This window comes from Dasypus novemcinctus, chromosome 27 (assembly GCF_030445035.2).
Source record: "Dasypus novemcinctus isolate mDasNov1 chromosome 27, mDasNov1.1.hap2, whole genome shotgun sequence".
Taxonomy (NCBI): domain Eukaryota; kingdom Metazoa; phylum Chordata; class Mammalia; order Cingulata; family Dasypodidae; genus Dasypus; species Dasypus novemcinctus.
Genome location: NC_080699.1, coordinates 51,068,135 through 51,093,388, shown reverse-complemented (window position 1 = coordinate 51,093,388; position 25,254 = coordinate 51,068,135). Strand labels below are relative to the sequence as shown.

The following is a 25,254-nucleotide window of genomic DNA, read 5'->3' as shown; positions in this document are numbered from 1 at the left end:
AAATTAGAATCAACAATTGAAAGGAGTCCGGAAAACCTCCCGATATGTGGAAGTTAATTAATGACCATTGGAATAACCCATGGGTCAATGAAGACATTACAGGGAAATTGCTAAATACCTTAATCTGATCTAAAAAATAACACACCATATCGCAACCTATGGGATGCATCAAAGAGCAAAGCTTACAGATTTTGGGGAAGATGGCATCAGAGTACACAAGCAGGGCTCAACTCTCACACAAGCAATGGAGAAGGGCAAGGAGATGTCTGAGGGACTTGTGTTGGGGGTTAACTAACCCGGACAGTACTGCCCAAGGCCCAGGAGAGCAAGGGACAGAGAGCCAAAGACCCCGAAATGTCAACTGTGAGGTACTAAACACCCCCGGCAGGAGGAAAGGGCTCCCACCGCCTATTCTCAAGGCATGAAGCCTGAAAAACCCCAGCTGACTGAGAGAGGAACAACCATCTCCCTCTCTGGGAAGAGGGAGGGTGTGGCAGAGGACAAAGTGATTTCTCTTCTGTGAATTTGAGCAGCAGAGCCAGACCAGAAGCTAGGCTAACCGGAGGGTTGTGGCACTTCCTTGGAAGTGTTTGCCAGCGAGTGCCATCTGCTAGCCAGTTGGGAAACAGCAATGAGAAAAACTGCTTTTAGGTCACTTTTTTCCCAAAACCCTGGGGAAAAAATCTCTCTAACCCATTAGTGAATCCCTTACCTGGTTTTGGTTACATAAGGTTGGCAATTGAAAAGCCTGAGAATGAGGTGAACCAAAATTCAAAGAGCTATTGTGATTGAACAAGCAATCATTCAAAGATGATCTAATACCAATCTTCCTCAAGATGTTCCGAGAAATCAAACAGGAGAGAACACAAAGAAACACACCCTATGAAGCCAACGTCACTCTAATATCAAAACCAGATAAAGATGCTACAAAGAATAGAATTACAGACCAATACTTATAATGAATATATATGTAGCAACATTCCAAAAACACTTCCAAACAGAATACAATGTCACATTAAAAATTATAAACACACACAAAATTATACACAGTCAGCCTACTCAACAGGAGAAAATATTGAAAAATATTGAAAATCCCATATCCAAAAAGGGATTGGTATCCGTGTCATATAAAGAGACCATACAATTCAATGATGTAAAGACAAGGAAACCAATTTTAAAAAGGGCCCAACTATGGAGACACCCAGGTTCTGCAGTCATGACAGATGACTCTGGGGTTCAGTGCCTTGTCAGTGGGCCCTACTCTGGAGCTTGTGCTCCTGAGTGTGATGGAGTTGAACTCAGATGTGACTTCTCTACGCATGCTTCTTATGTCACTTTTCCAAAACCTGAGGTTGGTGCTGGGGTTGGTGTGTGCTCAGAAGACTTGAATCTCGGGACTGTCCATGTGCCAGCTGGGACCTGAGCTTTAGCAGAGTTTCAACACCTACTCTCCAGTTTGTTGGACTTAAACCGGTCTGCTGACAGAGAGGTGAGGATTGTCAACCACCACACCATGGGAACGAGAGAGTCTACAATGGCAAGTAGGAGAATCCCATCTTTCAGCCATGTGAGATCGAAACCCTTCTCAGTTGTGAGGTGGAGTGGGCATCACCATCCCAGGATCTTCAGAATGGAGGAATAAATTATGGATTACAGTGGACTTACTAGGATTCTAGTATACAATTGTTGTGACCCTAGGAATGGAAGAAACTGTATCACTGAAGTGGAGACAGTGGCCACGGGAGTTGCTGAGGGAAGGGAGAGGGAAGAAGAGGAGTGATGTAGGGGTATTTTTTGAACTCGAAGTTGTCCTGAATGATATTGCAAGGGCAGATGCAGGACATTAAATATCCTGCCATAATCCACTCAGTGGACTGGGAGACAGTGTAATCTACAATGTAAACTATAATTCATGCTGTGTAGAAATGCTCCAAAATGTATTCATCAAATGAAATGAATGTGCCACACTGATAAAAGAGGTTTTTGATGTGGGAGGAATGCGAGGGGGTGTGGTGAGTGGGGTAAATGGGAACCTCTTATATTTATTAATGTAACATTTTGTGTAATCTATGTTTCTTTAAAGAAGATAATAATGAAAGCAAACAAACAATAAACATTGTACAATGCATGAGACTATAAATCACCACGAATCCTATGGTGGAAGGTGGACTGTGGGTAACAGAACACATAGAAGAACATTCCCTCATGATCTATGACAAGTATATAATACCAATACAGGCTGGAATTTACCAGATAGGTTGGAGAAAAATAAACCAAATGTAAGATATTGGCTATAGTTACTAGCAATGTTTTTTTTTAGGGTGAGAAACTTTTTATTTTATTTTATTTTAACAAAGCTTTAGATTATATAAATGATACATTGAAAATATAGGGGGATTCCCATATGACCCCCATCATGCACACTTTTCCCTATTTTTTCTTCATGAGTTTTTTTTTATTGACTTTGTAATAATATTACATTAAAAAAATATATATATGAGGTCCCATTCAACCCCACCACCCCCACCTCACCTCTCCCCCCCCCCCCCAGCAACACTCCTTCCCATCATCATGACACATCCATTGCATTTGGCAAGTACATCTTTGGGCATCTCTGCACCTCATGGTCAATGGTCCACATCATGGCCCATACTCTCCCCCATTCCATCCAGTGGGCCCTGTGAGGATTTACAATGTCCGGTGATTGCCCCTGAAGCACCATCTAGGGCAGCTCCATGTCCCAAAGACACCTCCACCTCTCATCTCTTCCTGCCTTTCCCCATACCCATCAGCCATCATGTCCACTTTTCCTAATCCAATGCCACCTTTTCTATGTGGACATTGGATTGGTTGTGTCCATTGCACCTCTATGTCAAGAGGAGGCTCAGATTCCACATGGATGCTGGATGCAATCCTCCCACTTTCAGTTGTAATCACTCTAGGCTCCATGGTGTGGTGGTTGTCCTTCTTCAACTCCATCTTAGCTGAGTGTGGTGAGTCCAATAAATCAGATTGTAGGTGCTGGAGTCTGTTGAGGCTCAGGACCTGGCTATCACATTGTCAGTCCAGAAATTCAAATCCCCTAAATATATCTTAGACCCCAACACTAACTGCACCTCCAGCATATTAGCATGAAAGTCTTATGAAGAGAGATCCCATCTGAGTCCAGATTCATCACACATAAACACCAGTTCCAAAGAGGGGCCATCTGACCTGGTAGTTAACCCCATCGGCCATGACCATAACTCCCATGGGTCTCTTTAGCCCTCAAAGGCACCAGTACCTGGGGGTTGTATCTGCTTTATCTGTCTCTCAGACTCTCCTCAGTTGTGCATAAGGGCAATCCTTCTGACAGCCTCCAGACTCTTTTTTAGAGACTCGTAGCCATATAAACTCATTTCTCCTTTCCATTTCCCCCTTACATTAGGTCAAACAGCATTTTAAAGTCATGTTATTTTATGTAGACAGGGATATTCTGCTGATCCGCGTTGAACCTTCCGTATAAGGTCATTTTCCAGTTGCATCATCAGTTGGTAGTTGATAGTGGTCCCTCGGTGCCAGGGAGGCTCATACCCGGGTGTCATGTCCCATGCTGGGGGGAAGGCATTGCATTTACATGCTGAGTTTGGTTTCGAGATTGGCCACATTTGAGTAACATGAAGGCTGACAGGAGGAAATTCCCAGGCACAATGCTGCTCTAGGCCTTGTTCTTATTTTAGGCCTATCAGCTCACAAGCATAGTCATTAGCTTCAGGGGCTCACTGCTGAACCCTCACTCCCTCCCGGTCCCCGCCTCTACACCTGGGAGACTGTCGCTGCTCCCCCAGGGACCACTACAGAGCACCACTGCCCAGGAACCCAGTACCCCCCCTGCTGTGGTTTTTAATTGTTGCCACTATGAGTATATCCAAACATTACCATGCACCCTGGACATATGTTCTGTACAGCTCCCTGTCAGCCATGTATCCCCTGTCAATGGTATCCTATACCAGTATTCCTCCATTGCCATTGTTGAACCACTCTGTGATCCAGAACTCCCTGAAGTTTGAAGCCCAATATAATGTCAGGGTCCCTTACTAGGAAATGGCATATAGAGATGGGTTTAAAGGTTAGATAAAGAATACGTGTTGACTTGGAAAAAATTCTACATCCTATCTTTTTTTTTTTTCCCCTAATTATTGAGCTTCTCTTCACAGGAGCCCTAGACCACAGCAATACATATATATAGTATACAGCACTCCCATACATCCACCACAAAACCTTTTCCCTTCCACAGCGATACTCTTACACCCTATTCACATCATATTTACTTAACGTGATGTACAGAGTCTGAGACAATAGCTTTCAAACAGGGTGACATCTGTGCTTACATTGTGGTGCATACTTTAGGATACACAGTTTTTTACATTCTTAGTTATCCTATGTTTTACATTATGGTTTATATTATCAGTCTGTCATCTCCTATATGTTATGGTGTAATATTACATGTTTTATATCCATCCTTGTGTACTCTCACGAAACTCCTCTCTTACCCCCCATTTACCTTGGTTACACAAATTTAACATCCATTTTCCCTTCCACCTTGGTGCCCACTGTGACAGCCAACCTCTGTTTCCTGAGGAGCCACTTCCAGAGATAGATGGAATCGTGTTCAGGGCCTAACTTGCTCAACTACCCCAATGCCCTGGGAGCCACCCTTTCTCTCGAGGGATACAGTTCCCTCTATTTGATGGCAATAGTCCTCCCCAGGATGTGGGTCCACCCCCACTCTCACTACTTGGGTTTCTACCCCATGGTGTCACCCACTCTGGCAGAATGAGCATTTAGACATTCCCCAGGAGCCCGTCCTGCATCAGACCCTCCCCTCCGAGCATTCCAAACAGGTAACCCTCTTTATTATATTTTGATATGATTATCTTGGCATTTTACTCTGCACCAATACCTGACCCTCTCCTGTGTTCGTATGCTACTCCTCCCTCGCCCCACTTTTGGGCAATGTTACCCATCCACCCATCCCCAGCCTCCCTCAAACCCGTAAAGCCCCACCCAGAGGCAACCCCTTGCCCCCCTTTTATCTCTTCTTTGTGTTCATACTTATCACCATCTCGTCTTAAATTCCACCCCTGCATACATCGGCTCACATCCTTCCTCCACCCTCCGATTTCCTGTAAGCCTATCATTCAGTCTCTTGCTATCTAGGGCAGCTTGGTTATTTCATATCACTGAGGTCATGTAGTATTTGTCCTTCAATGTCTGGGTTGCTTCACTCAACATAAGGTTCTCAAGATTCATCCATGTTATCACATGTGTTTGTAGTGTGTTTGTTCTTACAGCCGAGTAGTATTCCATTGTGTGTATATACCACATTTTATTGATCCACTCATCTGTTGATGGGCATTTGGGTTGATTCCAACTTTTGGCGATAGTGAACAATGCTGCTATGAACATTGGTGTACATATATCGGTTTGTGTCCTTGTTTTCAATTCTGCTGGGTATATACCCAGCAGTGGTATTGCTGGGTCATATGGCAAATCTATGGCTAGTTTTTTGAGAAACCGCCATACTGTCCTCCAGAATGGTTGGATCCTTCTGCATTCCCACCAGCAGTGGATGAGTGTTCCCCTTTCTTCACATCCTCTCCAGCACTTGTATTCTTCTGTTTTTTTCATAGCTGCCAATCTTATGGGTGTAAGATGGTATCTCATTGTGGTTTTGATTTGCATTTCCCTGATAGCTAGAGATTTGGAACATTTTTTCATGTGCTTTTTTGCCATTTGTATTTCTTCTTTGGAGAAGTGTCTGTTTAAGTCTTTTTCCCATTTTTTAAATGGGTTGTTTATCTTTTTATTTTCAAGATATAGTAGTTCTTTATATATGCAAGTTATAAGTTTCTTATCAGATATATGGTTGCCAAATATTTTCTCCCACTGTGTGGGCTCCCTTTTTGCTTTCTTAACAAACTCCTTTGAGGTGCAAAAGGCTTTAATTTTGAGGAAGTCCCATTTATCTATTAGTTCTTTTGCTGCTCGTGCTTTTGGTGAGATATTCATAAATCCATTTCCTATTACAAGGTCCTGTAGATGTTTCCCTACACTGCTTTCTAAGGTTTTTATGGTCTTGGCTCTTATATTTAGGTCTTTGATCCATCTTGAGTTGATCTTTGTATACAGTGTGAGATGGTAATCCTCTTTCATTCTTCTACATATGGCTATCCAGTTCTCCAGACACCATTTGTTGAAAAGGCACTCTCTCCCAGTTGAGAGGGTTTGGTGGCTTTATTGAATATTATGTGGCTATATATGTGAGGTTCTATATCAGAGCTTTCAATTCGATTCCATTGGTCTATGTGTCTCTCCTTATGCCAATACCATGCTGTTTTCACCACTGTAGCTTTGTAGTATGTTTTGAAATCAGGTAGTGTGATTCCTCCAATTTCATTTTTCTTTTTCAGTATGTCTTTGGCTATTTGGGGTCTCTTTCCTTTCCAAATAAATTTCATAGTTAGTTTTTCTAGTTCCTTAAAGAAGGCTGTGTTGATTTTTATTGGGATTGCATTGAATGTGTAGATCAGTTTTGGTAGGATAGACATCTTAATAATGTTCAGTCTTCCTATCCATGAACAAGGAATAGTCTTCCATTTATTTAGGTCTTCTTTGATTTCCTTGAACAATCTTGTATAGTTCACGGTGTAAAAGTTCTTTACCTCTTTAGTTAAATTTATTCCTAAGTATTTGATTTTTTTATTTACTATTGTGAATGGTATTTGTTTCTTGATTTCCTCCTGATCTTGCTCATTATTGGTGTACAGAAATGCTACTGATTTTTGCGCATTGATCTTATAACCTGCGACTTTACTAAACTCATTTATGAGTTCTAGAATCTTTGTTGTAGATCTCTCAGGGTTTTCTATGTATAGGATCATGTCATCTGCAAATAATGACATTTTGACTTCTCCCTTTCGAATTTGAATGCCTTTTATTTCTGGTTCTTGCCTCAGTGCTCGAGCAAGTACTTCTAAGACAATGTTAAATAGGAGCAGAGACAGTGGGCATCCTTGTCTTGTTCCTGAGTTTAGAGGGAAGGAGTCTAGAATTTCTCCATTGTACACAATATTGGCTTTAGGTTTTTCATATATACTCTTTATCATGTTCAAAAAATTTCCTTGTATTCCAATCTTTTGGAGTGTTTTTATCAAGAAAGGGTGCTGTATTTTGTCAAATGCTTTTTCTGCATCAATAGATATAATCATGTGATTTTTTTCCTTCAATCTGTTTATATGGTGTATTACGTTCATTGATTTTCTTATGTTGAACCATCCTTGCATACCTGGGATGAATCCCACTTGGTCGTGGTGTATAATTCATTTAATGTGTTGTTGAATACGATTATAGCAAGTATTTTGTTAAGTATTTTTGCATCTAGGTTCATTAGAGAAATTGGTCTGTAATTTTCCTTTCTTGTGATGTCTTTGTTTGGCTTTGGTACTAGGGTAATGTTGGCATAATAGAAGGAGTTGGGTAATGTTCTTTCTGTTTTGATTTTTTGGAATAGTTTCAGCAGTATTGGTGTCAGTTCTTTCCGGAATGTTTTGTAGAATTCACCTGTGAAGCCATCTGGCCCTGGGCTCTTCTTAGTTGGGAGATTTTTAATAACTGATTCTATCTCTCTGCTTGTGATTGGTTTGTTAAGATCATCAATTTCTTCTTTTGTCAATATGGGCTGCTTATGTGTTTCTAGGAAGTTGTCCATTTCCTCTAGATTGTCATTTTTGTTGGAATATAGTTTTTCAAAATATCCTCTTATGATAGTCTTTATTTCTGTGGGGTCAGTGGTGATATTGCCTTTCTCATTTCTTATTTTGTGTATTTGCATCTTCTCTCTTTTTTTCTTTGTTAGTCTCCCTAAAGGTTTGTCAATTTTGTTGATCTTCTCAAAAAACCAGCTCTTGGTCTTGTTTATCTTTTCAAGTGCTTCGTTATTTTCTATTTCATTTAGTTCTGCTCTTATTTTTGTTATTTCCTTCCTTCTTCTTCCTGTTGCATTACTTTGTTGTTGTTTTTCTAATTCCTTCAAATGTGCAGTTAGTTCTTCAATTTTTGCTCTTTCTTCTTTTTTGATATATGACTTTATGGCTATAAATTTTCCTCTCAGTACTGCTTTTGCTGCATCCCATAAATTTTCGTATGTTGTGTTATCATTATCATTTGATTCAAGGTAGTCATTGATTTCTTTTGAGATTTCCTCTTTGACCCACTGTTTTTCTAAGAGTGTCCTGTTTAATTTCCAAATTGTGGTGTGAAATCTGGGCTTCTGTCCCTTGCAAATCTCCAGCTTGACTCCACTGTGGTCAGAGATAATGTTTTGTATGATTTCAATCTTTCTGAATTCGTTCAGCCTTTCTTTGTGGCCTAGCATATGATCTATCTTGGAGAATGTTCCATGTGCGCTTGAGAAAAATGTATATCCTGCTGTGTTTGGGTGTAGCGATCTATATATGTCTATTAGATCCAGCTCCTCTAATATACTGTTCAGATGTTTTGTTTCCTTAGTGATTCTCTTTTGAGATGTTCTGTCCAGAGTTGATAGTGGTGTATTAAAATCCCCCACTATAATTGTAGATGTTAACCTCTTTCATTACTTCGTCAAATTTGTCGGTGATAAATGTTCTGAGATCTTTCATTGCTTGTGCCAAGTTTTGCTCCCCTTCATGATTATTGGTTTGTTGAATGGATTCAGCCATGTTTTCCTGATTACTGGTTTGGTTTGTAGATTTTTGTTGCTTTCTGGTCATCTCTTTATCTTGACGGATTTAATCAGTTCCTTAGCTTCTTTGTCTACTCTTGGAGGTTAATTAGCTGTTATTTTTGTATAGGTGTTATATCTTCTCTTTGTCACTTTTTTCTTCTTATTCTAATTTCTTGTTAACAGGTTAAGTTCACTTTAAAGGAAAGTATTAGTGTTGGGGAAAGGCACTTGTGTAAGCAAGGGAAAAGTGTAAAGTAGTATTGGTGATATATGTTAACAAAGCAAGAATATGAGATCTGGGAGGATGCAGGTTAGATTCATGTAAATTGTGTAGAGTTATAGCAGTGGGTAGAGTACCTATTGTGAGGTAGATGATTGAATATGGGAGGAATATGGTATGAGCTAAAAAGTTATTGATTTCGTGAGAGAGGGAAAGAGAAAAGAAAGGTAATAGTTTCAAGAGTGGATAACAGACAGAAAACAAAACAAAGGTATTAGAAATTAAGACTTAGACCCTTTGTGGATCAAAGAAAGGGAGGTGGGAGGTGGAATATAGGAGAGACAGTAGATGGTGGCGGATATCAAGATGTAGGGGAAAGAGGATAGTGTAGGTAGCCTAAATCAGTTCACACAGAAATGAGGCAGTGGAGGATGAGAAAACTCAGCGAATGTGAGGTGTTTCCTGCTGCACCTATTGTATAATTGAGTTAAAATAAACTAAGTAGAATATGAGGGACAAGAGGGAGAGAGACAACAGAAAAAAAGAAAAAAAGAAAAAAAGGGGGGGAGGGACGGGAGGAAGAAAGTAAAAGGGGGTGGGCAAAGGGTGGGGAACAGGTAGGGGAAAGAAAAAAACAGATATACATGAACCAGAATTAAAACACCCACTACACAGCACCTACCGCAAAAAAAAAAACCTTAAATAACTGAGTAAAAAAAAGACTTTGGGGGATACGCTGTGAGAGAAGACTAGGGGATAATGTGGTGTTAGCAATCAGGAAATTGAAAAAAGTAAAGAATAAGTCAAAATGAAAATAAAAACAAAACAAAATGAAACGATTAAAAAAAAACACCAACGTTGAAGGCTAGGGCATTTAAGGACCTCAGATGGACTTCAGTGCGTGATGGATTCAGGGATGGAAAGTCTGAGATATTGAGGACTCAAGAGGTGTGAGTCTCTGTGGTGTGGACCACCAGAGTCTAGGGAATTCAGATCTGGCAACCTCCAATCTGGTCAGCAGGAAGCCTGGGAGCTCCACAGTGTAACCCAGCCCTCAGGGATCCCCACAGCTGGGTGCCAGCCTTATGGGAGAAGTCAGATCCGCAAACTCTATATTGTGACTGAACCCTGCAATTCATTTACTTAGCTGGGCTCATTAGTATGTGTATATATCACTTCAGCTTTTGGACAGCTCCCGTCCTGTGATTCCAAACCACTGCCACTAGAGGGTGCCTCTACACCGCAGCCACTTTACTAGTACAGCTCCGAAGCCCGGTCAGTGATGCGGAAAACAGATTCCAATACCAGAATTCTCAAGCTTCGCAAAATATTCCCTAATCGGCTTCCAGACGTGTCCCCCTCCCTTGCCGCAGCCTAAAACAACTTTCCAATTATGTCTCTTTATTGCCTACAGCCTATTTGGGTTGGAGACCGGCTGCCGGGCTTTTGGGGGCGGGGCTTCAGGCAGAAGCGCTATTGTTTATGTTCGCAATCACAAGTTTCTCCCGCTTCACAACAAAACACCGTCTATCTTCCCAAATCGATCCGCAAAGGCGACCTGTCGCATCAACCCGCCAACAGCTCGCCCAGAACTCGGGAACTCCTTAACAGCTCAGAGTCATCTAAAAGCGGTGCCGCCAGGCTGGACCGCAGTTCCCCCCACCCCCAATAGGGAGGAGCCCATGTGCAGGTCTCACCTACGGGCAAGAGAACCCAAATTATATCTACTAGACCAATCCTCTCCTTTACCTTTCCACCCAATCAATGTCCAGGCACTTCTGCCCTGCAAAAATCCCAAAAAAGCCCGCCTTGGAGCACCTGCAGCCGCGCCCAGCTGTCTCTTCCCAGGACCAACCACAAAGGCAAGTTCACTCAGCGACCATCTTGCCTCCCTCCCACTAGCAATGTTTTGATGATGCTCCTTCATAGTTCTTAATAACTGTTTCACAAAAATGCAAGGCGTTGGTAATGTATGGGAGCCCTCTATGATGATATGCATAATTTTTGTACTTCACAAGTTACACTATACATTTTGTTTATGGATTTTCATATATGAATGATGAACTTCAGTACAAAAAAGTAAAAAAGAAAAACAACAACAACAACTAAAACTCTACACCACAATCAAGTGGGTTGTATCCCAGGGATAAAAGGGTGTTCGAACACCAGAACATCAATTCGTGTTATACACCACTTTGAGAATTTGAAGAAGAAAAATCATACTATCCTCTTGATTGCTGTAAAACAATCATTGGACATAGAACAGAACCCTTTCTTGATTAAAGAAAATCTTCAAAAGATAGGAACAGAAGGAAGCTTTCTCAATATGGTAAAGTTCCAACATGAGAAACTCAAAGCCAGCACTGTACTGAGCAGGGAAATACTGAGATCTTCCCTGCTGAGATCAGGAGCAAGACAAGAATGCCCCTTGTCACCACTGTTATTCAATATTGTGCTAGAACATCTAGCTAATCTGGAAGGGTAAGAGGCCATGATAGATCAAAAATACATATTTAAAAAGAACACGAGGATTATGTGAACATGGCCAATGAGCTAGGCAGATAAATCTTAGCTCTCACTAGAACAACTGAGAGGGAGTCAAGGTTACATTGCTGACCTGCATTGGGGCACAGCAGACCAGGACAGTGCTTCACAAAATAATCTCTCAGACCACAATGAAATGAAGCTGGAAATCCGTAAGGACCAGAGAACCAGATTAGGCACAAAGATATGGAAGTTAAACAACACACTCTTAGACAAACAGTGGATTAGGGAGGGAATCTCAAAAGAAATCAGGAACTCCCTTGGAATGAATGAAAATGACAACCCTACATATCAAAACCTATGGGATGCAGCAATAGCTGTGCTGAGGGGGAAATTCAGAGCCATAAATGCATATTTCAAAAAAGAAGAAAGAGCTAAAATTAAAGACGGACCTGAACACCAGAAGGAATTAGGGAAAGAACAACAACCTAGCCCAAAAGGAAATATAAAGAAGGAAATAACAAAGATTAGAGCAGCTCTAAATAAAATCAAAATTTAAAAAGCAGTAGAAAAAAACAAAAGAAAACAAAACAAAATCTGGTCCTTCAAGAAGACCAAGCCCTTAAATAGACTAGGAGAAATAAAAGGGAAGATGCAAATATGCAAAACAGGAAATAATGAAGGGGATATCACCACTGACCCCACAGACATAGAGTATTATAAAAGGAAAATCTGAAAAATTATATGCCAACAAGATGGATAATTTGAGGAAATGGACAAATTCTTAGAAACACACAAGCAGCCGACATTGATAAATAAAGAAATTGATCAACTCAACAGAGAAATCACAAGGAATTGTAAAGCATCACTCATCAAAAACTTACCAACTAAGAAGAGCCCAGGAATAGATGGCTTCATAGGTGGATTCTACCAAACATGCTGGAAATAACACTAATCCTACTTCCAAGAAAAATCGAAGTGAAAGAAATACAGCTGAACTTATTCAGTGATGACAACAACCCTCGAATACCAGAAACAAACAAGGATGCCACAAGAAAGGAAAACTACACACCAATCTCTCTAATGAACCTACATGCTAAAATCCTTAACAAAATACATGCTTATCACATTCAACAACACATTAAAAGAATTAGACCCCATAACCAGGTGAGCTTCATCCCTGGTATGCAAGGATGGTTCAATATAAAATCAACCAATGTTTTACACCATATAAACAGATCAAAAGGAAAAATAACATCATCACCTCTATAGATGCATAAAACCATTTTACAAGATACAGCACCGTTCCCTGATAAAAACACTATAAAAGATAGAAGAAGAAAGAAACTCTCTCAACATGATAAAGGGTATATATGAAAAACCCACAACTAACCTTACATAAAATGGTGAAATTCTAAAAGTTTTTCCTCTAAGATCAGGAACAAGACTAGGATGCCCTCAATCACTGTTCCTATTTAAGACTGTTTCACAAGTACCTGCTCAAGCACTTGGGCAAGAAAAACCTGTAAAATGCATCCAAATTCAAAAGGAAGAAGTAAAAATTTCACTATTTGCAGATGACATGATCCTGTAGAGAGAAGGCCCTGAGAAATTGACAACAAAGCCTCTAGAGCTTATAAATGAGTTCAGTAAAGCCACAGGTTATAAGATCAATGTGCAAAAATCAGCAACATTTCTGCACACCAAAACGAGCAATCTGAGGAGAAAATCAAGAAAAAAATACCATTTAAAATAGCAACTAAAAGAATAATCTAGGAATTAATTTAACTAAAGTGTAAATGACTTTTATGCAGAAAACTACACAACACTGTTAAGGAAATCAAAGAATGCTTAAATTAACGGAAGAATATTCCCTGTTCATGGATAGGAAGAATAAACATCATTAAGATGTATATCCTACCCACACTGATCTCCAGAATTAGCACAATCCCAATAAACATCACCACAGCATTTTTTTTGCTGAATTGGAAAAACTACAAAAATTTATTTCAAAGTGCAAGAAGCCCTGAATAACCAACAACGCATGGAAAAGAGAACTGAAATACGAAGACTCATACTACCTGGCTTTAAAACATACTACTGGGAAACGGACTTTGGCCCAGTGGTTAGGGCGTCCGTCTACCATATGGGAGGTCCGCGGTTCAAACCCGGGGCCTCCTTGACCCGTGTGGAGTTGGCCATGCGCAGTGCTGATGCGTGCAAGGAGTGCCTTGCCACGCAAGGGTGTCCCCCGCATGGGGGAGCCCCACGCGCAAGGAGTGCGCCTGTGAGGAAAGCCGCCCAGCGTGAAAAGAAAGAATAGCCTGCCCAGGAATGGCGCCACCCACACTTCCCGTGCCACTGACGACAACAGAAGCGGACAAAAAAACAAGACGCAGCAAATAGACACCAAGAACAGACAAGCAGGGGAGAGGGGGAAATTAAATAAATAAATAAATCTTTAAAAAATAAAAAAAAATAAATAAAACATACTACTAATCTACAGTGGCCAAAACCGCATGGTATTAGCACAAAGATACACTGATCAATGTAATCGTATTGACAGTTCTAATATAGATCCTTCCATATACACTCATCTGATATTCAACAAGGTCACCAAGCCCACTCAACTGGGAGAGAATGGCCTCTTCCACAAATGGTACTTGGAGAACTGGGTTTCCATATTCAAAAGAATGAGACTGGAACACCATCTCACATATTATACAAAAATCAAGACAAGATCGATCAAAGATCCAAGTATACGAGCCATCACCATAAAGACCTTGGAAGATAATGTAGGGAAGCCTCTAAAGGATCTTCTATTAGGAAATGGTTTTATGAACTTCACAGCCAAAGCACAAGCAAGGAGGAAAAATTGGTTAATGGGACCTCTTCAACATTAAAAACTTTTGCACCTCAAAGGAGTTTGTCAAGAAAGTGAAGAGGCAACCTACCTATTGGGAGAAAAAAATTCAGAAACTATATCTGGTAGGAGCCTAATACCCAGCATAGATCAAGAAACCCTACACTTTGAAAATGAAAAGGCAAAAAACCCATTTTACAAATGGGCAAGTGCGTTGGATAGATACTACTCCAAAAAACAAATACAAATGACTGAAAAGCACATGAAAAGATGCTCAACATCACTAGTTATTACGGAAATGAATATCAAACTACAACAAGATATCATCTTACATCCATTAGACTTGCAGCCATATAAGAAAAACAGAAGACTACAAGTATTGGGGAGGATGTGGGAACCCTCATCCACTACTGGTGGGAATGTAGAATGGTGCAGTCATTTGGATGATAGTTCAACAGTTTCTCAAAAAACTAACTAGAGGTCTGCCACATGATACAGCAAATCCACTGCTGAATACACACCCAGAGGAACTGAAAGCAAGGACACATCAGATACATACACACCAATGTTCATTGTGGCATTATTTACTATTGCCAAAAGTTGAAATCAACCCAAATACCCATCAAAAGATAAATGGATAAAAACAATGTGGTATATACATACATTGGAATATTGCTCAGCTGGAAGAAAGAATATAGCACCAATACAGCGGATAATACAACATGGATGAATCTTGAGGATCTTATGTTGAGTGAAGCAAGTCAGGCTTTGAAGGACAAATATTTCATGACCTGACTGATATAAATTAAGCAATTTGAGCTGACTCACAGAGCAAGCGTCTGGAAGATAGGTATACAGGAAATAGAAATGGATAAGAAGATTGTCAGCCAAAACCTATATGGGTGAAACCTATGATGAGGAGGAAATGTGTAGCTGTGCAGTGAAATGACATGGCATGGGTGTAGTGATACTATTGGGTTTGGTGCCGATCTGACAGGGGGTAGGATGGGGAGGGACGGGTAGACGGTCCTTGGAACTGGGGCATGGCTGAAGAAGGGAGCAGGTAAACACTGGGGACCGGCAGGGATGTGATTAAAAGTGCAATGTTGGGAATGCTCTTCTCTCAATTTTACAAGGAAGAGTTACTAATTTAGTGTGTTGGATGGAAGGGCATTTGGGGCAAGGCGTACCTGGGACAGGCATTTCAGGAGTGTTCAAGAGATCATTTTGCCATAGTGTGTTCTATCAATGGGTAAGGATCCACAGGATGTTGTTGGATTCTCATTGCTATGTTTTCAAACAGATGGGTGGGAGTCCCTTGAGAGTATGGGTGGTGCCTTATGCGGAAGGACAGACCAGTGTGTCAAACCCTCAGTGTTATTGCAAGTAACTGAATCTTGCCCTTCAAGAAGGAAAGCCTGGTGTTCCCCATGGACCTCAAGGGGACGGGGAGGGAAGAATAGAAGAAACGGGGGGCATTTTGGGAGCGATGGAAGTGTTCTACATGATATTGCAATGATGGACACAGGCCATGTTTAATTTCATCAAATATTTATAAAATGTATAGTCCAAAATGTAAACCATAATGTAAACCATGGACCACCCTTAGTAGCCATCAGGTGTAAAAAATGTACCATCCACATATAAAAACGTTCTTAATAAGGGAAGGGGAAAGGGGGAAAGATGATGGTTATATGGGAGTCCCCTGTTGCAGTAGTTTGATATAATTGATGGATTCCCAAAAGAAATACTGGATTGTGCTTGCAATCTGATCTGTACATGGGCATGATTGAATTACCATTAGGGCATTGAGTCCCTACTGCTTGGTGGGTGGGGACTCACAGATAAAAGGCATGGTGAAGAACAGAGTTCGGGATTTCTGATGTTAGAGTTTGATGCTGAAGACCTGGGAAATCAGCACCCAGAAGAAAGGGAAGCCAGCACCAGGAGGGAACCTTGAACCCAGGGAAAAGCAAGCCCCAGGAACATAGGAAACCCGGAAGCCAAAACCCTCACAGACATTGTGAGACTTCTTGCTCCAATAGACTTCAGTGAGGGAAGTAGCTTATGCTTTATGGTCTGGTATCTGTAAGCTCCTACCCCAAATAAATACCCATTATAATTCCCAGCAGATTTCCGGTATTTTGCATCAGCACCCCTTTTGCTGACTAATACACCTGTATTCGCTATGTGACTTTATTGTGACCTAAAACTTCTTTGAAAACAAAATAAAAAAAGAAAGACACCGGAGAAATGGAAGAAATAAGATCACTGTACATGCAGGACGATATATACTACAGTGATGAAAGGAAAAACATCCAAAGTTTTTAAAAAATATTTTTCAGTATAATTTTAATATCCCAATTGTAAAATTTAATTTAATTTCTCTAAATTATTATGTATTTTATTTCTTACATTTAAACCTATCATTATTTCATTTTCCTGTTAATTATACTTGGTGATATCCTTGGCTTCATTTTTAAGGAAGGTTTGGGTCACAGAAGGGTTTCAACTATGGTAGGGGAGGAGCATTGGTGTGGGGTGTCAGTGTGGGGGATATATGGGAGGAAGCTCACCTGGGCATGCATAAAAGGCATAAAATGTATTTAAGTGTTCATGGGGCATTTTTACAGTGAGGGGAGATTCACACAATAAGGAAAGAATATCAAATTCCATTGTGGGGAGCTCTGCCACTTTCTGTAATGGAACAGCAAGAATTCCCCAAGTACAGAGGCAATGACTAGTGAAGGAGGATGGTCCATTGATGGGCCCTTGATATTGATGGCTATGCTTGTGAGCCTTCACTCTTGAAATTGAAACCTAGCCTACTATTGTAGGGTGCCTAAGAGTTAGCTGGTGGGAACCACCCTGTGCTCAAAGGTGGCCTCTCTCTAAGCCAAACTTAGCACATAAATGCAATAACCTCCCCCCAGCATGCTTTATGACTCCCGGGGATGAGTAAACTCATGGAAATAAACTCTGGTGTATGGGTTACTAAGAAATGGAATGAGGGTTGAGAATGGGAGCTGATGATTGATGTATGTAGTGATATAATTTGGTTAACTGTAATAGAGTGGAAATGAATAGGGTTGAGAGTAACACGTGTCACACATTATAGTAATGCTCAGAGGGAACATTATTGCTTAAATGCTCAAATCAGAAAATAAGCACCTCAAATCAGTAAGTTAAACTTCATCTTAAGATAGTAGAAAAAAGCAAACTAAGTCCAAAGCAAAGAGAAGAAAGGAAATAATAAACATCAGAAAGGAAACCAATGAAAGACCAGAAAACCAATAAAAAGCAATATTATGTTGAAAAGATCAATAAAATAGTCAAATCTTGAGCTCAACTGAAGTAAAAGAGGGTTAAATTACCAAAACCAGGAGTAAGGATGGGAACATCACTACTAAGACTATGGAAGCAAAAAGCTTATAAGCAAAAATTGTCCCAGTGGGTCACTAGGGGTCAGAGCGAGTGGTGCCACTCCCATTTGCACCCCTTGACTCTTGGACCCATCGATTCTGGTTGTGGGAGAAACAGCACCATAAAGTGGATGCTGATTTAAAGCATACACAACCTCCTGGAGAACATTGCCCCGTGCAAGGTATTGCCACCTAGTTGGCACTGTTAATGAGTCTTTGACAGGCCATTCCACCATTCTATCAATCCAGCTGCTTCGGCTGATGGGGAACATGGTAAGACCAGGGAATTCCATAGGCATGTGCCCTTTCCCGCACATCATTTGCTGGGAAATTAGTTCCTTGGGCAGAAGTAATGCTGTGTGGAATGCCAGGGCAGTAGATAAGACATTCGGTAAGTCCACGGATGGTAGTTTTGGAAGAGCCATTGCATGTAGGAAATGCAAACTCATATACAGAGTATGTGTCTATTCCAGTTAAAACAAATCGCTGCCACTTGCATGGTGGAAGTAGTCCAATATAGTCAACCTGCCATCAGGTGTCAGGCTGGTCACCTCAAAAGAATGTTGCCATATTGGGGGCTGAGTGTGGGTCTCTGCTGCTGGTAGATTGGGCACTGAGCAGTGGATGTAGCCAAGTCAGCCTTGGTAAGAGGAAGTGCATGTTGCTGAACCCATGCATAACCTCCATCCCTACCTCCATGGCCACTTTTTCCATGAGCCCATTGGGCAATGACAGGAGTGGCTGGGGAAAGAGGCTGCGAATTATTCACAGAGTGGGTCATCTTTTCCACTTGATTATTAAAATCTTCCTCTGCTAAAGATACCCTCTGGTGAGCATTCACATGGGACAAAAAGTGTTCATGTTTTTTGCCCACTGAAAAAGGTCAATTCACATAACTTCCCCAGACCTCCTTCTCACCAATTTTCCCATCATGTTTCTTCCAAGTCCCTGACCATCCAACCAAGCCATTGGCAAGAGTTCATGAATCAGTGTATAAATGCACCTCTGGCCCGTTCTCCTTCCAAGCAAAATGTACAACCAGGCGCACTGCTCAAAGTTCTGCCCACTGGGAGGATTTGCCTCACCACTGCCCTTCAGCGATGTCCCAGAAAGGGGCTGCAATGCTGCAGCTGTCCACTTTTCGGTGGTACCTGCATATCATGCAGAACCATCTGTAAACCAGGCCTGAGTTTTCTCTTCCTCAGTCAAATGATTGTAAGGGACTCCCCAAGAGGCCAAAGCTGTGGGCTGGGAAGGAGAAAGTAACATGGCAGTGGTGGTGATCATGGGCATTTGGGCTACTTCACCATAGACCTTTCTCATGCCTTCACGACCCACTCAAGCCCTTCTCACATATACCACTTCCACTTTATTAGGGAGTGCTATTATGCACTCCCGACTTTATAGTTTGGTGGGCCAGACAATACCCAGCTCATGATAGGCAACTCAGGTCTCATGGCACCTTGATGGCCCATAGTTAAGCATTCGGTCTCTACTAAAGCCCAGCAGGAGGCCAAAAGCTGTTTCTCAAAAGGGGAGGAGTTATCTGCAGAGGATGGCAGGGTTTTGCTCCAAAATCCTAAGGTCAGTGTTGTGATTCATTTATAGGGGTCTGCCAAAGACACCGGACAAAGCGATGATGAAGGACAACTGTCATCTGAAACAGCGTGTCTACAACTACAAGCAAAACAGCCCTTTCCATCTGCCCCATAAGATGTAAACCGCCTCTGAATCTGAGACAGAGTGGGCATCAAAACCCCCCAAAAGGTACGGTTCAGGGAAGAACCAACTTAAGGTGGTCAGCAACCATGGACAAAGTAAACATTAATGTTGTAACAATGGAAGAACATGTAACACTGATGCAAAGATAGTGCTTAGCAGAGGTTCTGAGGGGAGGGGCTGGGGATACTAGGTAGAAAATAGGGCATTTTTAAGGCACTGGAATTAAGTGTAAACTGCAGTGTAAACTGTTGGCCTTGGTTAGTAGTAATGCTTTAATGTTTTATTCATCAATTGTAACAAATGTACCACACAATTGTATGATGCTACTCAGAGGGAAACTTGTGGGAGTGCGAGGGGTCAGTTATATGCAGATCCCTTATACGCTTGATGAAATTTTTAAAAATATTATCCTTACAGAACACTCATCCAAAACAAAATGTTCATGAAAACACAAACAGATGAAAATAGCATGTGGTAACAGTTTCCACTTATTATCAATAGACCTTCCACAACCTAAAAGAAATACATCCAACAGAAATTAGAGCAAACATTACAGGTACCAGCGGCATGCTAGCACCATATCCCTAACATTAGGAAAAAGACAAAGAAGAGCAGTCATTACCATTTCTATTCAACAGTGCAATGCAGGTCTTTACAAGTGCAATTAAAAAGTTAAAAAAAGAAATGTGTTTTAAAGCTTGGAAATCATGTGCACAATCATCATATAGCCAAAGAAACCCTCCGGAATCTACGAGTGAATTATGAGAATCAATGAGGGGGTAAGTCTGTCTGTTAAAACATCAATCAACCAAAATCCTTTGCATGCATAAAAGGTAATTTAGTATGAGGCTATTTCAGTGTATGGAATATTTCTGTGATTTAGCCTCTGGGTTTTGGCATATTTTGACCAAAACGTACTCAAATTCATTAAATGTTCTTCGTATCGTGAATCAAAATTCAAAACACAATAATAAATATTTTTCTGTTTTCTAAAGTCTTCTACTATTTAGTACCCTAAATGTCCAGAGTCTCCCATTATACAAGATCAGGCAGAACAATTCTAATGCCCTAAAACTGTCCTGTGTTCCTTCTATTTGTTCTTTCTTCCCCCACCCGCAGCACCTATGGTACCCACTGTTTCACTTTCTGAAGAGTATGACTCATAATTACTTGCAATAATATCGAGTACTTGACATAATTGTCTCTTTTCTTTTTATTAGACACTGCCTATGTTCTCGAGAGACTCTTGCCACTCTATTTGAGAACATAGCATGACTCCCCCGGACTGGGATTTAATATTTTCTTGCTTATTGTGTGGGTCTCCACCCACTGAGATAACACATAATGACAAGATGAGCACTTACATATTCCAGAGAAACCTGCCCCAGGTACAACCTCTCCTGTATGCCACTCCCATCCAATACCTACACCAGTAATCTTCCCCTGCCATATTTGCTAAAACAATATTCCCAACACTGTAGTTTTAACCACACATCTACAAATCCCCAGAGTTCATCTGTTCCTGCCCACGACCCTCCTCCCAGCCCATGGATAGTCCAATGCCCCCACTCTACCCAACTCACAGACCAGCACTGCTCATCTCAATATCATCACTGCACCACTGTCATCCTCATCCACTGCACAACTACACCCTTCCACCTTATCATACTTACTGCACATATGGGCATAGGCTCACAAACCCTATTCCCTTTGTGTCCCCTGGAGACACTCGCTCCATGAGACTGCTCAAACTGCTTAATTCAAAACAGTGAGGTCATGCAATATTTGCCCTTCAGTGCCTGGCCCACTTCACTTAACATGAGGTCTTCAAGATTCATCCAGGTTATCCTGTGTGCTAATACTGCGTTGCTTCTTATACCTCAGGAATGGTCCATGGTATGTATATACCACTCTTTGCTTATCCATCCTTCTATTCATGTGCACTTGGGTTGCTTCAATCTTTTGGCAATAGCGAATAACGCTGCTATGAGCATTGGTGTGCACAGATCCATTCGTGCCCCTGCTTTCAATTCTTCCTGTTCTATACCCAGAAGTGGGATTGCTGGAGCAAATGGCAGTTCTATAGTTAGCTAGCTGAGGAAATGCCAAAGTGTCCTCCACAACGGCTCCACCATTCTCCACTCACACCATCAGTTAATGAGAGATCCCTTTCCTCCACATGCACTCTAACTTATAGTAAAGCAGTTTTCAGAAAAACATATTTCACTTCTATTTATATAGTGGGGAATTATACATTGATAATACTTATATTTAAAATGAGTCAATTGTATTAGTACATATGAACAAATCATTCAATTAATCCAAAACATACAATCAGTGGTATTTGGTACAATCACAAAGTTGTACAGTCATCACTTCGATCATTCTTAGAGCATTTCCATTATTTCAATGGTAATAATATTAAACAAAAAAGACACCCTGTGGCAGCAACTACATAGCAACCATCTACCCACAATCTGCAGACACACAAACCGCAGTCCCAAAACAAGACATTCTGGTGCCTAATGGATATACATGGTAACAATCACACAAATGCACGGAAGCCTGACATACCTCTGACACTAATTATATATTTGCCAGACTTCCAATGTACACTCGGAGTCCCTTGTACAAAAAAAATATGAGTTTATGTGGGTATGAGTCTCCAAAACAGAGTCAGGAGATCAACAGAGGGGTCACTCTTATGCATGCCTCAGCAGGGTCCCAGAGACAGCCAGGGCAGATACAACCCCACGTATTGGTTCTTCTGAGGCCTCCAGAGACCTAGAGGTTCTATGGTCATGGCAGATGGAGTTCAGTGCCATGTCTGTTGGCCCTACTTTGGAGTTGGTGTTCCTGAGTGGGATGGAGTTGAACTCAGATGTGATCTTTTTTCGGAAGCCAATCCTGTTACTTTTACCGGACCTGTGGTTGGCACTGGAGCTTAGTGTATGCTCAGGGGACCTGAATCTCTGGACTGTCCATGTGATAGCCAGGCCCTGAGCCTCAATAGACCTGCAGCTCCTACCCTCTATTTTAATGAACTTACTCCAGCCAGCAAACAGGGAGGTGAAGAAGGTCAACCACCACACCAGGGAGCCAAGAGGGCCTACAACTGCAAGCAGGAGAATTGCATCCATCAACCATGTGGAACTAAGCCCCCTCTCGATATAGAGGTGGAGCGGACATAACCATCCCAGGGTCCACAGGATGGAGGAATAGAGTATGCATTAGAGTGGACTTACTGATATTCTATTCTGGAACTCTTGTGATTAGTAATGGAGGAAAATGTAGCATTAATGTGGAGGAAGTGGCCATGGTAGCTGCTGAGGGTAGGGAGAGGGAAGAAGAGATATGATGTGGGGGCAGTTTCCCTGGGTGGTACTGCATGGACAGTTGCTGGACACTGTAGGTCCTGCCATGGCCCACTGGGTGGACTGTGGGAGAGTGTAAACTACTATGTAAACCACTGTCCATGTGGTGCAGCAGTGCTCCAAAAAGTATTCACCAAGTGCAGTGAATGTGCCATGATGATGAAAGAGGTTGTTGATGTGGGAGGAGGGGGGTGAGGGGGTGGGGACTATATGGGAACCCCATATATTTTGAATGTAACTTTAAAAATATATTTATATAAACCCCAGAATTCCCAGTAAAAATTAATCTTTAGTACAAAAACACAATCTCTAAACATCCATGGACAGACAAGCACTTAGTAGTAAACATATCCTCGTATCCCATAAAAAATACACCAAAACTCACAAAACCCCCAAATCAATCCCATAGACTCTGACAACAACCAAATGCATTCAAGAAAAACTCAGATATTACCAAGTACTTAAGGAACAGTCAATCTCCCAAACCCTGTGAACACACACCTAGGTATGATGCCGCAGAACCTGAAGATGAAGAGCAACTTTTCCACATGCTCCTAAATCTCACACATGACACCCCGTCTTTCACCCAAATGGACACAATAACCTCACACCCCAAATACAACCTCACACAAGCCTCCATCTTGAGAAACTATGAACAGAATGTGCCCATAGACCCTGATATGTTCAACTTCACAAACCCAGCCCCCCCACAAAATCCAGTCACTCCTCTCCAAATTTGGTCCACACCAAAAACAAATGCCCTGAATTCCCACCCAGGCAGTGTGAGCACATATTAATGCCTATGTGCTGAATAGACACAGACCCAATTCACACCTCACAAAGAGACAATATACAATATCTCCCTTTACCCTCCAAATAAACAGAACCACCGAAAAACACACATATGCAAAAGTTTCCAAAGTGGTCCACAGTGTTGCTAGGCAGAATATTTGCTCTTCCTTTCTGCAGTGTCTTTGATGAGAAAATACTACAATCTCCTCCCTGATGAAACCAGAAGTGGCCATTGGACTTGCTTTGTTCCACAAATTACTAATGGCCAGTCCTCCAATGCATGCATTAGAAGGGTAAACATAGCCTTGTGAATTAACACACACTCCAGAGTTCACCTAAACTGCCTACATTCTCCAAACCTGTAGAATCTACCTACAAACTCCCTGAATTTTCACATAAATTGTCCACAGCCCTAGGACACCCAGCCCACAAGGCTTCATGTATATATAGAAACCTCCAACACCACCCCACACATGTATTTACCATCTAAGAAACTCCCATCTCCGTAAACACACCAACATCTCACACAACCTGGAGAACACACACACACACACTCAGAATGCATGGAGGTGTGGGCTGGTGTAATTGAGAACCTCTTATATTTTTAAATATAATTATTATTCATAATATATGTATCCTCAAGAAAATACAATAAAAAAATAAATCATATAAGGAAATGGCTCCGAGCCTAAAAAAGGATGAGTTTTGTGAAGAGTGTCAAGGGCCACAGATCTCTCTGCATCTGCACAGAAGGCCTCCAGTCTCTAGTAGATGGGAATGTAGGTGGGAGACAGCCTAGATGGCAGCACCTGCAGAGATTGTCAGGACAGGGAGCCACATTCTCCAGGTCTTGCCCTTTCCCATGAGGCTCATAATCCATTCCTGATGGAAGCATGTGAGAAATGTCTGCATAACTCAGTTCAACTGAGGAAATGGCAGACTTTCTAGAGCCACAGTCCACCAGCCAGCTGAGACAGTTTTGGGGTCTATGTCACAATTCAACTACTCCCTCTGCCAATACGCATTTACCTATCTTTTTATAGAGGTTCTTTACTAACCATCTTGTTCAATAACCTCTGAATTCCTGATTACATTTTAGAGATTCAAACAGATATAACCCATTTCTTCATTCAACAATTATTTATGGAGCATCAGTGTCATGGTAAAGATGCCTCATGCAGGTCTTACATAATAGTGCAGGAAACCAGATATACACAAATATCTAGCCTGGACTCACATTCAGACTGAATTTCTGAAATGTACACTCAGAAATGAGATTTAGTGCTATAATCCTAGTGGGCTCTGCAGATAGAAACTGGGGAAAGAAAATAAGGTTGAGGGTTAACAAAAAGCCCTAGATTGAAAATGTAAGAGAAGAATTGAATGCTCAAGGAGAGAGTCAATTTCCTCCCATAAAAATATTTACCCTACACTGGAATCCTCTTCCTGGGATATCTGCACCTGGGCACTGAGGTTCAAGATATTTTCCAGGTATACCACTTATCCATTGCCACAATAGTGCAGATAAACAAACTACTGCAAAGCTCAATTGATTACAGCCATAGGTGTAGATTTCCCTCAGGTGTCTGAGGGTGGGAGTTTGCAGCTTGGCTCTTCTGGAAGTTCTCCTC

At 41.3% G+C, this 25,254-nt stretch overlaps 1 long non-coding RNA gene and 1 pseudogene across 3 annotated transcripts in view; both read right to left on the bottom strand.

The window, feature by feature from the left end:
- The window catches only part of LOC131276232 (uncharacterized), an 82,741-nt gene that overhangs the window by 25,844 nt on the left and 31,643 nt on the right, over nucleotides 1-25,254 (bottom strand). The window lies entirely within an intron of this gene.
- LOC101431892 (COP9 signalosome complex subunit 8 pseudogene) overlaps nucleotides 1-25,254 on the bottom strand; it is a 31,508-nt pseudogene that overhangs the window by 6,045 nt on the left and 209 nt on the right.